Genomic DNA, 17,047 nt, shown 5'->3' on the forward strand with positions numbered 1-17,047 from the left:
TTTCGCGGGCAAGTGCTCTACCATCTTTCCTTTTTTTCTCAATTTGTTCTATATTGTTCGTTGAATTTGTTTGGGGCGGATGTCTGATGACACTCATTTAGGTTCTTCGTTGATCCATTCACCCAGTTTTTTTATTACAGAGGGTAGCTAACCCTCTGACGGAACACGCTGAGCTACCGTTCCGGCTACCATCTGAGCTACCCAAGCACGACTTAACGCCCGTCATCACAGCTCTAATTCCGCCAGTGGCTCGTCCACCTTCCTACCTCAGAGTGAAAATCTCATTCTGGAGACTGTTGTTTATTTACAGTGTTGCATTTACACTTATACAGTCGTGATTTCGGCTTCAAAGTGCCATTTTGAATATTCTCACGCTCTTTCCGCGCAAAATCTTAGTCCTAGAGAAAAAAATAATAGGACTTTTTTTGCAGGATATTATGTAGCTTACTTTTGTCCTTCGAGACGTTCTCGCTGGAGGGTGTGGCTTTCGGGTTGCTTAAGAAAACATACAAAAGTACTATTGAATATGTTCTGTCTCGGTACCATTCGGAATAGGGCATATGCCCATAGGAAGCTCAAAGCAAGTAGGTTTCCTCCGAACCCATCCCGTATTGTTCCAGAGCCTGTAAGAACTGCCTTTCATACCAGTCAGTAAATTATCGGATTGAGTACTTTATTTCAGGCAAGCGTTTTGGCCGACGCAAAGTGTTGTTAGGATGTTTGTGCTACTGAGACGAGCGCAGGCGTCTGCTGCCTTCCTGGAAGAGACGCCTGGTGGGACGCTTTGTTAGTCGACAAATCTCACGTCGGCTGATGTGCCGGGTTTCCCCGAGGCGTGCGCGCAGTTAACTCGGGAGTGCTCACCGTGGTGTGAGAGTAACTGGCTCAGCCGATTTCTCAGAGTCACGACTGGGTAAATAATAAATAGCAGGGACGGAGGCAGCAGCGCGAAGGAGAGGGCCGGACCGCTGGAATTGAAGAACTCGACCGTGGCAGAAGCCAAGCCGCCTGAGAGGCGCGAGAAGTGAGGTCGGCAGTTCATTCGTCCACAGATCATTCACACAGTGACAGCTGACGTTTCATCGTAACACGGAGAAATAAACAATAAAATTATGACACGCAGGTGTAACTCACAAAAGGAATTTCATTTTGTGTAAACCGCTTGTTTTGTAGTGTTACGACGATTAGTTGGTGCAACGCACCACGATAGTCTATCCAAACGCAGTTTGATGACGGATGAACATTTGTTCTCCAAACACCGCTCTTCGGGCCTGGAGATGGTCATTGCGGTCGAAACCAGTTATAATTAAGTCACAAAAAATGTTTTTTATGTCACAAAAAAAGGCTAGGTGGGAGTATGACTGGCGTACTGAGGGTTCCGTACAGATTCAATTACGTATAGAGACAGTCCAACCATTCTGAGAATCGAGGATTTCGACGATTTTTGCTTTTTATCAATATTGATACTGGCAAGATACCTGTCCCAGGGTTTCCAAGACTTTCGAGATTGTTTAAATTTCAAGTCTGAAATTGGATAACAAGTTGCAAAAGAAATATTTTTGCGTGTGATATAATTATAGGTTAAACAATGGAAAATCCAGGATGGAATGTAGCAATATTACGAAAAGGAAAATTACCACGCAAACGCAACTCACACACATATGACTACAGTCTCAGGTAACTGAAGCCACACCGCACCTGTAGTGTGATGTGTTGTGTGACTGCCAGAGACTGCAGTCGCGTGTGTGTGTGTGTGTGTGTGTGTGTGTGTGTGTGTGTGTGTGTGTGTGTGTGTGTGTCGTCTATTTTTGACGAAGACCACTGGCCGAAAGCTAATTCGTGACAGTCTTTTTGTTGTGCCAATATGTGACTCATGTGACTCAGCATCTCCGCTATATGGTGAGTGGCTACTCTGCTTTTCGTAATACAATTAAAGATTAACAATTTTCTGATTTATTTCCTTTACTTGTACTGTGAAACCTTTCTTCGTGCCAGATTTCATGCTTGTACGTAAAGGGAAATCCCGCACTGGTTTCAATGAGTGAGTTTGGAGTATCAAACTATATGATATAAATGGCCATGTCTTGATTGCATTGACTTAAATGTCTCACTTTTTTTACGTAATCAAGGGTCCGTAAACCTCGGTCTGTGGCAAATTTCATCGTGACACATCTGCCCGTTCCTGAGAAAAAGAATTTTGAAGAGTCGGACGGCTTGTTAAAGCTTTCGTAGCCACTTGTTGACAAATTGCCTCTTGTTTCTTTGGTGATTTTTCTGACGTTTCCCTAGCACAAGTGGCTGTCATTGTCCACCCTCCATCGTTGGTAACCGACTGATTGTCCTGTAATATTCACACCTGTCAGCGCCCGCTTTCTTTTGAGTTGCTATTATTAAGTTCATCCCAAGTCTGAGAATATTTCACCTTTCTCATTTATTTAGCAAACCTGGTGGATAGTTTGGTCAACGCTGGCTCAATAGTTTTGAGGAAATTTCGTTTACTCCAGGAACCTTATTCATACTGCTGTTCTTAATCCTGTTCTTAACTTTGAACGCTGTTTTGCAATTATGTATAAAAGGGCTAAACAGTAATCTCCTAAAATGCTAGTAGCCTACATCATTTATTCTCTTTGCTTCGCTCTTCACTACACACACACACACACACACACACACACACACACACACACACACACAGAGCAGTTTCGGTCGGCGTTATTACGATAATTTTTCCTTTGTGTTATGTTCGTTGTTCCCACATCCGTCGGTCTGAAAAACTGGGTCAGTATCGTTACACGTGAAGAGATGTTGAGCTCAAGAAAACGGAAGGCGGTTAGTGTTATCCCTAGAAGACCCTGGGCATAAGATGTTGTAGCAAGTGCAATAAGTTTTAAATGAACACTGTAGCAATGCAGTGATGTGTTTCGTCAAATTCCTGAGCGGGTAGAAAACAAGACTCCCTAGAAATTGCACAATGGATATTTGTCCGAATTCTCACTGTGGTGTCACCGCCAGACACCACACTTGCTAGGTGGTAGCCTTTAAATCGGCCGCGGTCCGTTAGTATACGTCGGACCCGCGTGTCGCCACTGTCAGGATTGCAGACCGAGCGCCACCACACGGCAGGTCTAGAGAGACGTACTGGCACTCGCCCCAGTTGACAGCCGACGTTCATAGCAATGGTTCATTGACAAATACGCTCTCATTTGCCGAGACGATAGTTAGCATAGCCTTCAGCTACGTCATTTGCTACGACCTAGCAAGGCGCCGTATTCAATTGATATTTATTATGTGAAGCATGCATCATCAAGAGAGATGTTCTACAATTGTGGATTAAAGTTACGTATTACACCATCTACGTACTTTATTTGCAATTCTCAAGATATTGTCCTGTTCCAGACCTCACGCCAGTCAGCGTGTAATTAAACGCGTGCATTTCGGCCTCCTCTAGAAACACAGTGTTGGCTCTTCTGCCAACACTACACTCACAGCCAAAGGAAGAATCGGAAATGGACAAATGGGATATCAGATTGAACAGTAGTTTTGCTAAAGAAAGGTTTAATTGCTTGAAAGTAATTAGGGTAATTAAGAAAAACTATATTAGCGATTTGAGGGAAAACTGAAATATTTCACGAACTGCTGCTGCTCGTTATCTAAATGACGTGTCAAAAAGTTTTCTTTTCAAAGCCTTGTTATTTTGCGCATAAAAAGTTGTAGAAATCGTGGAATTATTTCTTTCAAGTTGAAAATATACAACAAATATCGAGCTACAGTATGGAGACAGACTGTGCTTCCACTTGATCATTATACTTGTATTAATAGTAGAATATCGATTGATGTTTCAATATATTATAATAATCAGTAGTTCTGCAGTCAGGCTGACGCGATCGCAGTTGTGAGAGTCAAACGTCAGGCAAGGAATGACTGTATTAGCCGACCGAAGTGGCCGAGCGGTTCTAGGCGCTACAGTCTGGAACCGCGCGACCGCTACGGTCGCAGATTCGAATCCTGCCCCGGGCATGGATGTGTGTGATGTCCTTAGGTTAGTTAGGTTTAAGTAGTTCTAAGTTCTAGGGGACTGATGACCTCAGAAGTTAAGTTCCATAGTGCTCAGAGCCATTTGAACCATTTGACTGTATTAAAAACCAAATAAAAATAGTTTCGATCGCGTCTTCAGAATTTTTTATTTGTGAGCAGCCTCTTTTGGCCCTTCCCAGTGGGTTTTCTCGTCCAACTGAATCGTCCATTGATTGGAAATGGTTATGTTTGGCTACTTGTAGATGATTTGCAGCTATTCGTGGACGTCATGTTTCCAAAGAACGATGGAATTTTTGTGTATAACAATGTTCCACGTCGCCGGGCCGGAATTGTTCGCGGTTGATTTGGAGGACACTCTGGACAATTCCAGCGAATGGTCTGTCCACCCAGATCGCCCCGCATGAATCCCATCGAACATTTATGGGACATAATCCAGAGGTCAGTTGGTGCACGAAATCCTGCAGAGGCGACACTTTCACAGTGTTGGTCAGCTATGAAGGCAGCACGGCTCAGTATTTCTGCAGAGGATCTCCCAACGACTTGTTGAGTCCACGCCACGTCCAGTTGCTGCACTACGCCGGGCAAAAGGAAGTCCGACTGGATATTAGGAGGTATCACATGATTTTTTTTAACCGCAGTGTATATTTCATGCTTTTTGAACAAAACTTGATCATTAAAAAAACTGAAAAGAAAACGATCAAATGATTTGCGAAATTAAGTAAGAAATACGGTATATTAGAGAAACATTAGCTGCGCTTCAATCGTTTTACTTGAATTTGAGCACCATTCAAAGGTGTGTCAAATGTTTCTTTAATCTATGTCATTTTTTTTACTTCTAGGCAAATCATTTCTCAAAATATTTGAACGGTTTTTTCTAATTATTGTTTGAATTTTCCATAATTTTATATCAATACTACTCTTTTGTTATCTAAATAGTCTTTGACAGTGTAGTAAGTACTATGAAAGAAGAATGTTGGAATGAACTTTAAAATATATGACATTTACTTTTCTCTTTAATCTCTCTGCGCAAATTACACTACTGGCTATTAAAATTGCTACACCAAGAAGAATGCAGATGATTAACGGTATTCATTGGACAAATATATTATACTAGAACTAACATGTGATTACATTTTGACGCAATTTGGGTGCACAGATCCTGAGAAATCAGTTCCCATAACAACCACCTCTGGCTGTAATGACGGCCTTCATACGCCTGGGCATTGCGTCAAATAAAGCTTGGATGGCGTGTACAGGTACAGCTGCCCATGCAGCTTCAACACGATACCACAGTTCATCAAGAGTAGTGACTGGCGTATTGTGATGAGCCAGTTGCTCGGCCACCATTGACCAGACGATTCCAACAGATCTGGAGAATGTGCTGGCCAGGGCAGCATTCGAACATTTTCTGTATCTAGATAGGCCCGCACAGGACCTGCAACATGCGCGGTCGTGCATTACCCTGCTGAAATGGTTTCGCAGGGATCGAATGAAGGGTAGAGCCACGGGTCGTAACAGATCTGAAATGAAACGTCCACTGTTCAAAGTGCCGTCAATGCGAACAAGAGGTGATCGAGACGTGTAATCGATGGCACCCCATACCATCACGTCGGCTGATACGCCAGTATGGCGATGACGAATACACGCTTCCAATTTGCGTTCACCGCGATGACGCCAAACACGGATGCGACCATCATGATGCTGTAAACAGAACCTGGATTCATCCGAAAAAATGACGTTTTGCCATTCGGGCACCCAGGTTCGTCGTTGAGTACACCATCGCAGGCGCTCCTGTGTGTGAAGCAGCGTCAACGGTAACCGCAGCCATGGTCTCCGAGCTGATAGTCCATGCTGCTGCAAACGTCGTCGAGCTGTTCGTGCAGATGGTTGTTGTCTTGCAAACGTCCTCACCTGTTGACTCAGGGATCGAGACGCGGCTGCACGATCCGTTACAGCCATGTGGATAAGATGCCTGTCATCTCGACTGCTAGTGATACAGGCCGTTGGGATCCAGCACGGCGTTCCGTATTGCCCTCCTAAACCCACCGATTCCATATTCTGCTATCAGTCATCGGATCTCGACCAACGCGAGCAGCAATGTCGCGATACGATAAACCACAATCGCGATAGTTTTCATTCCGACCTTTATCAAAGTCGGAAACGTGATGGTACGCATTTCTCCTCCTTACATGAGGCATCACAACAACGTTTCACTAGGCAACGCCGGTCAACTGCTGTTTGTGTATTAGAAATCTGTTGGAAACTTTCCTCGTGTCAGCACGTTGTAGGTGTCGCCACCGGCGCCAACCTTGTGTGAATGCTCTGAAAAGCCAATCATTTGCATATCATAGCATCTTATTCCTGTCGGTTAAATTTCGCGTCTGTAGCACGTCATCTTCGTGATGTAGCAATTTTAATGGCCAGTCGTGTATTATACAGTTTTATTCGCTGGTAGAAAAGCGTGAGGCAGCTTAGACTTTAACGTCCAGTCGCCGACGAGGTCATCAGAGACGTAGTACAAGTTAGGGTTGGGAAAGGATGGATAAGAACGTCGGCGATGGCCGTTCAAAACATGTCTGTCATTCTCCATAGCAATTTATGGCGATAACGGTAGTCCTAAGCCTCGTGGCCAACATGGAGTTAAACCACCGCCCTCCAGAATACGAATCCAATGTCTCGCCACTGCGCCATTTCACTCAGTCTCTTAAAGTAGAGTTTGCAGTTTCGGAATTCGACGGCGGTTACTGTTTGTAGACAAGGAAGAAAACGGGATGGTTCCCGTCGAACTAACGTAATTGATTCTGCGTTCTGTGAACTGTAGGGTCCAGTCAATTTAATGTGACCACCTGTCAATGGCCTGAATAACCAACTTTAGCAGCGTCGAAGTCCAGGAAGAGTCCGTGACGTTGTAGATTATACTGACAGAGGTGTGGTGCTATGCCGACTTCAGTACCGCTAGGGTTTGCGGTTGAGGATCCATGGAGCGAACAGCCCGATCAGGATGGTCCCATGATTTCTCGCTCAGATTCAAATCCTGGAGTTTGGTGACGAGGGAAGTGCGATAAACTCATTCTGCTGCTCTTCGAGCCAGGCACGTACATTGCAAGCTTTGTGAAACCTTCCATTGTCCTCCTCGTAGATGCCATCGCGCCGAGGAAGAAAAAAATAGAGAATCCACGTAGAGGTAAACGTGGTCCCCAAGGATGGATACGTAATTGTGTTGATCAACTGTGCCTTCGAGAATGACGACATCACCCAGGGAATGCCACGAAAACATTCCCCAGACAACAACGTTCCCTCCTCCGGCCTGGAGCCTTCCGATAATTGTTGCAGAGCAGTGCACGTCAACTACCATCTGCCCAATTGAGCACAAAACGAGATTCATCTGAAAAGGTCACCTGTCGCAACACAGTGGACGTCCTGTAGCCGATGAGCGTGGGTGTACGGACCAGGCGCCCGCTGCGGAGGCCCATATGTAGCAACGTTCGCTAAACGGTCGTTGAGGAGACACTGTTATTAGCCCTTTGCTTCATCCGGGCGATCAGCTGCTCCAGAGTTGCACGTCTATTCGCCCCTATATATTTCCGCAGCCGGCGCTCACCGCTGTCATCTACGGCCCGTAATGGATCGCAATTGCCTCGGCTCCGGTTTTATTAGCGCTCTTTTGCCACGCATGGTATATTTTAACCACAGCGGAACACGAACACGTTACAAACTTGGCCATTTCGGAAATGATTTCATCCTTGGCCAGAAAGCCAATGATCATGCCCTTTTAGACGTCAGATAACCCTCTCCGTTTCCGCCCGCATTACAGCGACAGTGCTGTTTTACGCGTCCCCTCCCCCCTCTCCACCATCCCACCACCACATGCCTTATATACCCTGCAGTGCGAGTGCTGCCACCCGCCGTTTGTAAGTGGCCACATTAATGTGACTGGACCGTGTATTATCCGATGAATGTTATTGGAAGAGTTTCCGAGAACACTGCAGGGACCCGACGTTGGAACTTAAACTGGAAGTACTCCAAGATCGGGATTCTATATGGGTATAGTGAGATAACTTCACGGCTCATACCAATAGTTCAGAAGCTGTCACTAGCGATTGTGGCTTTCAGTCCGAAAAGACTAGTTCATGATGCCCTCCACGCTAGTCTATCCTGTGCGAGCTTCTCCAATTGTGCACTGATATTAAAACCTTTTATCTCAATCCTAACCAACTTAATGTCTAGCTTAGGTCTCCCATTACAATTTTAACCCCCCATCCCGCCCTCCGGACCGCGCGCGCGCACGTTCGCGCACCCTCACGCACACACACACATACACACATACACATCGCAGTCTTTAACACTGGTAGCATGCCGCGACAGCGTGGACGTGAATCGTATGTGCAGCTGACGGACTTTGAGCGAGGGCGTATAGTGGGCATGCGGGAGGCCGGGTGGACGTACCGCCGAATTGCTCAACACGTGGGGCGTGAGGTCTCCACAGTACATCGATGTTGTCGCCAGTGGTCGGCGGAAGGTGCACGTGCCCGTCGACCTGGGACCGGACCGCAGCGACGCACGGATGCACGCCAAGACCGTAGGATCCTACGCAGTGCCTTAGGGGACCGCACCGCCACTTCCCAGAAAATTAGGGACACTGTTGCTCCTGGGGTATCGGCGAGGACCATTCGCAACCGTCTCCATGAAGCTGGGCTACGGTCCCGCACACCGTTAGGCCGTCTTCCGCTCACGCCCCAACATCGTGCAGCCCGCCTCCAGTGGTGTCGCGAAAGGGCGTGAATGGAGGTACGAATGGAGACGTGTCGTCTTCAGCGATGAGAGTCGCTTCTGCCTTGGTGCCAATGATGGTCGTATGCGTGTTTGGCGCCGTGCAGGTGAGCGCCACAATCAGGACTGCATACGACCGAGGCACACAGGGCCAACACCCGGCATCATGGTGTGGGGAGCGATCTCCTACACTGGCCGTACACCACTGGTGATCGTCGAGGGGACACTGAATAGTGCACGGTACATCCAAACCGTCATCGAACCCATCGTTCTACCATTCCTAGACCGGCAAGGGAACTTGCTGTTCCAACAGGACAATGCACGTCCGCATGTATCCCGTGCCACCCAACGTGCTCTAGAAGGTGTAAGTCAACTACCCTGGCCAGCAAGATCTCCGGATCTTTCCCCCATTGAGCATGTTTGGGACTGGATGAAGCGTCGTCTCACGCGGTCTGCACGTCCAGCACGAACGCTGGTCCAACTGAGGCGCCAGGTGGAAATGGCATGGCAAGCCGTTCCACAGGACTACATCCAGCATCTCTACGATCGTCTCCATGGGAGAATAGCAGCCTGCATTGCTGCGAAAGGTGGATATACACTGTACTGGTGCCGACATTGTGCATGCTCTGTTGCCTGTTCAAAATGGCTCTGAGCACTATGGGACTCAACTGCTGAGGTCATTAGTCCCCTAGAACTTAGAACTAGTTAAACCTAACTAACCTAAGGACATCACAAACATCCATGCCCGAGGCAGGATTCGAACCTGCGACCGTAGCGGTCTTGCGGTTCCAGACTGCAGCGCCTTTAACCGCACGGCCACTTCGGCCGGCTCTGTTGTCTGTGTCTATGTGCCTGTGGTTCTGTCAGTGTGATCATGTGATGTATCTGACCCCAGGAATGTGTCAATAAAGTTTCCCCTTCCTGGGACAATGAATTCACGGTGTTCTTATTTCAATTTCCAGGAGTGTATATATATACACACACATTTATCTCCATAACTACTCTTTGATGTTTCATGATGTGTCCTAGCGACCGATTCTTTCATTTATGCAGTCATTGTCTGTCACATTTCTTTTATCTTACTAATTCGATTCATACCTCTGCGTTAGCTAATCTACCCATCTAATATTCAAAATTTTTCTGTAGTACCACATTTCAAATCTTCTATCTGCAAAATACTAACGCGAATTCTTCACAGACGAATGGATAAACTAGTAGAAGCCGACCGCGGGGAAGATCAGTTTGGATTTCGTAGAAATGTTGGAACACGTGAGGCAATACAGACCTTACGAATTATCTTAGAAGAAAGATTTAGGAAAGGCAAACCTACGTTTCTAGCATTTCCAGACTTAGAGAAAGCTTTTGACAATGTTGATTGGAATACTCTCTTTCAAATTCTGAAGGTGGCAGGGGTAAAATACAAGGAGCGAAAGGCTATTTACAATTTGTACAGAAACCAGACGGCAGTTATAAGAGTCGAGGGACATGAACGGGAAGCAGTGGTTGGGAAGGGAGTGAGACAGGGCTGTAGCCTATCCCCGATGTTATTCAATCTGTATATTGAGCAAGCAGTGAAGGAAGCAAAAGAAAAATTCGGAGTAGGTATTAAAATCCATGGAGAAGAAAAAAAACTTTGAGGGTCGCCGATGACATTGTAATTCTGTCAGAGACAGCAAAGGACTTCGAAGAGCAGTTGAACGGAATGCACAGTGTCTTGAAAAGAGGGTATAAGATGAACATCAACAAAAGCAAAACGAGGATAATGGAATGTAGTCGAATTAAGTCGGGTGATGCTGAGGGAATTAGATTAGGAAATGAGCCACTTAAAGTAGTAAAGGAGTTTTGCTATTTGGGGAGCAAAATAACTGATGATGGTCGAAGTAGAGAGGATATAAAATGTAGGCTGTCAACGGCAAGGAAAGCGTTTCTGAAGAAGAGAAATTTGTTAATATCGAGTATAGATTTAAGTGTCAGGAAGTCTTTTCTGAAAGTATTTGTATGGAGAGTAGTCATGTATGGAAGTGAAACGTGGACGATAAATAGTTTGGACAAGAGGAGAATAGAAGCTTTCGAAATATGGTGCTACAGAAGAGTGCTGAAGATTAGATGGGTAGATCACATAACTAATGAGGAGGTATTGAATAGAATTGGGGAGAAGAGGAGCTTGTGGCACAACTTGACTAGAAGAAGGGACCGGTTGGTAGGACATGTTCTGAGACATCAAGGGATCACAAATTTAGTATTGGAGGGCAGCGTGGAGGGTAAAAATCGTAGAGGGAGAGCAAGAGATGAGTACACTAAGAAGATTCAGAAGGATGTGGATGCAGTAAGTACTGGGAGATGAAGAAGCTTGCACAGGATAGAGTAGCATGGAGAGCTTCATCAAACCAGTCTCAGGACTGAATACCACAACAACAACAACAACAATCTAACCGAGCCGTACCAAACTGTCTTACAATTTTTTGTGGTAAGGTCTTAAGGGACCAAACTGCTGAGGTCATCGCTCCCTGAGCTTGCACACTACTTAATCTAACTTACGCTAAGGACGACACACACACCCATGCTCCAGGGAGGACTCGAACCTCCAACGGCGGATGATGGGGGAAGAGGGGGGGGGGGGCGGTAAGCGGCGCGGAGAAGCCTCAGGCCGCGCTGCGTACAATTGTAGGAAGTTTTAACAGGTGGTGACGTGATCTCCTTAACCTCAGTATGTTTACAGATTGTAGTTTCATTTATTTGCTCTTTGTTCTTGGTGGTCAGTTAACTAGTGTCATGCATTAGGTAGTATTATTTGTGGCTCTTTACTGATTTTTTTCTTCAAATTAACCTGATGACGTATAAATCGAAAGAAAGTAGTCACCGCACCACCTTTGGCTTCCATGTATTTTAATAGCGCCCATTACAGCTCTGATCAATCAGTGGCCTGTACTTCCTAACAGAAGATTCAGGTATCGTCACGCAGGCACTTTCTTTGGTGACTCAAGGAGTCCAGTGCGAGAGCCCACTTGACACCCACAGGTGGCAAGTGTACACCACACCAAAAGAGTGGTTCGTTGGGAGGAGACAGGCCCCGTCGTGGGACTTACTGCCATCCGTCATGATTTTCCTCAATCTGCTGCGATCTCCGGCGAGCTTCTGCCATTTGTCGCAGTCAATATGACATGAGTTCATATCCCGCTTGACGTAATCTTTAAAGCGCTAAGCATGTCTTACAGCCGGTGCTGTCTCACTAAGCAGTGTGCGCCGGAGAAGACGGCAGTGGTCCATACGATGTCGGTGTCCTAGCCACCGCAGGCGACGTTCCTTGAGAGTGGCGGTGACGCTTCGTAGATTTGCAGCATTCAGAATCATCTCATTTGTCACATGATCTCTCGTTGTTATGAGCAGAATGTTTCGCAAGCACCAGGTGTTGAACTTAATTTCTTGTTTGGCGTCTGATGTCCATATCTCAGAACCATATAAGAGGGTGCTCAGCACGCGTTTTGACAGACTGTGGTCACCGTAAGGTGTTTGTTGTCCCATACTCTTCTGTGAAGCTTCCCGAAAGCGTTCGCCGCTTTGCTAATTCTTACATGTACTTTATCGTCTAGAGAAAGATCTTTTGACACTAGCGAACCGAGATAGCAGAATCCTTCGACTGTTTTCACGAAGTAGCTATTCGATCATATGCGCCATAATCACAGTCTTCTTTATATTCACAGACAAGGAGAAGAGCTTGCTTGCAGCAGAGTATTTGCCCACAAGTTTCTGAAGGTCGTCTCGAGAGTGACAGTGTACAACCTTCAAATAAGGAGGAAGTTTTTTTTTTCATCTACCGTGATGACATTCCGCTCACATGATGGCGAAGGTCACGTTTAAGGAAATGGAATACCAGAAGAAAGGAAAGAACATTAGGGTTTAATAGCCCGCCGACGACGAGATCATTAGAGATTGTGGAATGCTACAGGTCATATAGTATTCTCAGTGACAAACAGAAAATCAGTAAGAGTATGGTTGAACTGCAACTCAAAACTTCAGCTTTTCACCAGTAAACAATGCACGTGTTGAAGAAATTTCGGTTTGTTAGGCACAATGAGAACACCGAATGTGGGGACGTCAGTCAACTGCAGTACTCGCACTATAATATCTACATCTACATCTACGTGATTACTCTGCTAGTCACAATAAAGTGCCTGGCAGAGGGTTCAATGAACCACCTTCATGCTGCTTCTCTACCGTTCCACTCTCGAACGGCGCGCGGAAAAAACGAGCACTTACATTTTTCTGTGCGAGTCCTGATTTCTCTTATTTTATCGTGATGGTCATTTCTCCCTATGTAGGTGGTTGCGAACAGAATGTTTTCGCAATCGGAGGAGAAAACTGGTGACTGAAATTTCATGAGAAGATCCCGTCGCAACGAAAAGCGCCTTTGTTTTAATGATTGCCACTCCAGTTCACGTATCATGTATGTGACACTATATCCCCTATTTCGCGATAATACAAAACGAGCTGCTCTTCTTTGTATTTGTTCGATGTCATCCGTCAGTCCCACCTGATGCGGATGGGATGGGATATTTATAGTTTGATGAATTGAACGTAAAACCATTCAATACTACTTACTTCTGTGAACTGTAGTCACGAAGAACCAGCAGTGATTCGGCGATTAAATCCCGAGAGCAGTAAAGTAATCACAAAATCAATCTGTGACGTTGCATACGAAACAATATCGTGAACAAGAGGACGGTTCGTATGCGGGCAGTAATGCTAAAAAGAAAATAGTTCATTGCTGGCAAAGCACTTCGTACTTCAGGATTGTACTGCCGACATGTTGAGCTGTAGATAACGTCAGTAACAGCTTTTGAATCTCGAAGTTGCAATGACCACTGTGTCCGGATGGCTCAGTGGTCAAAGCATCTGACTAGTAAGCAGCAGGCTCAAATAGCAAGCTCTTTTGTAACGGTAGCGAATAAATAGTTGACACCATTTAAGTTCCAACCCTCGTATTTAATTGTGTTACTCAGTTTTCTTCCGATTTCTGCTCAGATTAACTCATTTTTCATTTGGTTTTTCCACTCGCCATTGGCCATGTTTCACAAAATATGCTGCGCGGATACCACCTCGATAAGCTGCACGTCCTCTGAGGCAGAGAAGCGGTCAGCCATTTCTGGTGGATGTTTCAGTAATTAGACCGGAAGAGTACAAATTACAAGTGTCGCCTGGTTGTCAGGTGCTGCTCAGTTCGACTTACTGCGACGTGTGGGACAGGCCCGTCCTGTAATGTGTAAGCGTTTCCTGCAGGCAGAGCCACTATGTCGTGCGCACCCTAGGAAAACGGTCTGGTACGTTTGCATTGTGCAGTGCGGAGCGCAATCTCGCACGCTTTTTACGCAGCACGTTGCGGGAAATTTCCGTAGCTAAGGAAGCGTAGCTTTACTGTAATAATGCTGGAGTATGTTTCAGCGCTCGCGTCTGCCGAACAGACCACCCACAATCATCTCTTTATCAGTCAGGATTTCTGGTACGTTATTCATGGCACTCTCTCCTACCACTCTACCAAACTGTAAAATTCACGTTTGCATAAATTTTATCTAACAGTCTTGTGAATTTTAATAGCATAAAATAAACAATTACATCGTTGTATTCGTAAGATCTTCTGATTACGAAACTACTGTGCTTGTAAGGGTTAAGTCTGGATCGAATTGTCATCGTAATTAATTTTAGCGCAACGTTTACCGGAGTCTGTAATGTTATGTGTGCCTCACTGCTTTTTTTCTTTAACTAATTTGTGCCTGATTTTATTCTGAGAAGCTCAGTAATGTATGTAGATACCGTAAATGTAATGTGATTCAAAAAGTACTTGAAGTGAAGTGAAGCGCAGCTGGACAGCAAGAAACTCTTTAGCACGCAATCCCCTCCCCGCAACGATAGTATTAGAGAATCTTTGAGTATGGACTCCAAAAAAAAGACAATTGATTTATTAAAAAAAAGGGCTGTTAATCTGTATCTTGTGGAAAGAGGAGTGTTGCGAGGCCGTCGCTCAGAACGTATTGTTACATTTAATCAAAATTGATATTTTAGTGATAAAAACGAGTAAAGTATGTGTAAGAGTTGCCAAACATTTATGTATAGAAATTTTCTGGAGGTGAAGAATGGAAATATCTTGTTTTTGGATAAGGAGGTGAACTTCATTGTCGTCGCCGTCTATCAATCGACAGAATTGTAACTTTATAAAGTTAACTAAAATACAGGAAAAGAAATGCATTCCCTATAGTTTTCATTCAATAAGTAACAACCTCTCATAGTTTCTTGATTACAGTAATTGGATTATGTTCTTGTACAATAGTATGCTGCTGAACTCCACTGACCAATTTTGATGTAGCAGGACGTGTAGTTTGAAGGAAGTTTTTGTTCCAAGCAATTGCCTTTTCTCACGAAAAGCAGATTGCTGTTTGATCTTATTTACTTACAACAGTGGTCCCTTAGGTACGAAAAGCTACGAAAACTTGGGCTCAAAGCTATCCGCAATATGGCCAAGTAACTAATAGAGTCGTATTTTAAACCTTAAAGAACAATAACTTTCTCCAAATTGCAATACGTCAACAACTGATGCAGAAGCTGATCATTCAAGGAGGCAGAAAACAAAATTCAGGTAACAGTTACGACTTAAAGTAAAAATGTCAATCAAAAATCAATCTCCCTCCCTCCCTCCCTCTCTCTCTCTCTCTCTCTCTCTCTCTCTCTCTCTCCCTCTCTCTCTCTCCAAACACATATATAAATACTGATATAAAAATATAGTCATTTTTATAAGTCGTTTTCCTTTCATTAGCCTCACATGCACATTTATATTAATAATGTTAACGAACTAACCGACTATGACGATGACGTAATAGCCCAATCAATAGAGACCAAAAAAGGTCGAATATCGGGAATAGTTCGTGAAGTCAGAAATTTTTGTACACTGGTAGGAGAGAGTGCCACAAACTAGTAGAAATACTGACTGCTGAGGGATGATTGTGGGGGTGGCCAATTTCTACATTTTTCTTGAATAATTCGAAAACCGTGGCCTGCAGTGAAAACGTATCCAGTACAAATTTTAACTACATTAAATTTCCCATAAAAATGCCCTGTTCATTTTTCTGTAACACTAATAGTTATCAAATAGCGAACCAGAGAATATGAAAATTTTGCGCGTGTTTCATGAAGTCCGGGTACAACATTACCGGCTGCATAAACCGACACAGGTAGGGGCAGCTGGGTCACCCTGTAAATATTAGTCTCACTTTGTTGGGTTAACAAATTTGCTTTTATCTTGTAAGGATGCGTTCAGGACATGAGCACCTGATAGTACCAAAAATTGTAGGTTTAAACTGGAGTGATTTAATAAAAATTCTAAATATTGGAAAATATTCGTATGTATAACCATTTCATTTCATTTTATGCCTTGTGTTTTCAGAACGTCCGTGGCGCCGCGGAGCACTGCTAGCCTAGCTTGCTGCACGCCCGCCAACGGCAACTCGGTCCAGAAACGGCGCATGCGCGCGCCGGGCGCTCCTGGTGGGGGAGGTCACGTGACCTGCAGGGCGCTGCCTCTGGCAGTTGCGCATGTGTGGGCCTAACACATGGTTGTGGCTTGTGCCGTGGTGATTCGCGGACTGGAGTTGTCGGGCGAACCTTACGTTCGAGACCTCAGCACAGGTAAGACCAGCGCGAACTCTATGATACCCTTATTTGTCAGGCGCAACTAGCCTACATTGTCCACTCTCACCACCATGGTCGTTATATTGCATCGATTATCGTGAAAGTGACTTTATGGATTTATTCAGGCAAGTAAGATCAAGCGGCCTTCTCCCTTAAATCTAAGCAGACATTATTTTGTCAGGTCATCGTGATACATGTACGTGGCCTGTCTTATATATATATATTTTTTTTTTTTTTTTTTTTTTTTTACATAGGGTAGCGCAAGTAATAGCTGTAGTACAAATAATCACAGTTTACATTAGTTTGTGAACGACAGAATCATGCAGGTAGACAGGTCGGGTTGGACTGTGTGACGAAATAGAACGATAGAATAGCGTGTGAAATTGGTAAAATAAAAGCAACGAAGAGGTCACAGGAAAAAGCAGTGAATGACTAGAAAAGATAAAGAGAATGGTGATTTATTTCAGCATACAACAAAGAACTATGATAGTTATTGCAATCATTGGGAAATTACTAGGATTCCCAAACAAAAATGTTGCAGCTTCGTGGAATAAATCAGAGAGCTAGA

The 17,047-nt window shown here is 44.8% G+C and overlaps 1 protein-coding gene across 2 annotated transcripts in view; it reads left to right on the forward strand.

Moving 5' to 3' along the window:
• Positions 1-17,047, forward strand: part of LOC124612437 (alpha-1,3-mannosyl-glycoprotein 4-beta-N-acetylglucosaminyltransferase A) — a 787,568-nt gene that overhangs the window by 388,567 nt on the left and 381,954 nt on the right. For both annotated transcript variants that reach the window (XM_047140646.1, XM_047140647.1), the window contains exon 2: positions 16,235-16,476. The gene's annotated coding sequence lies outside the window, so the exon portion shown is untranslated. The remainder of the gene's footprint in view (positions 1-16,234; positions 16,477-17,047) is intronic.

The sequence above is a fragment of the Schistocerca americana genome, chromosome 4 (assembly GCF_021461395.2).
Source record: "Schistocerca americana isolate TAMUIC-IGC-003095 chromosome 4, iqSchAmer2.1, whole genome shotgun sequence".
Lineage (NCBI taxonomy): Eukaryota > Metazoa > Arthropoda > Insecta > Orthoptera > Acrididae > Schistocerca > Schistocerca americana.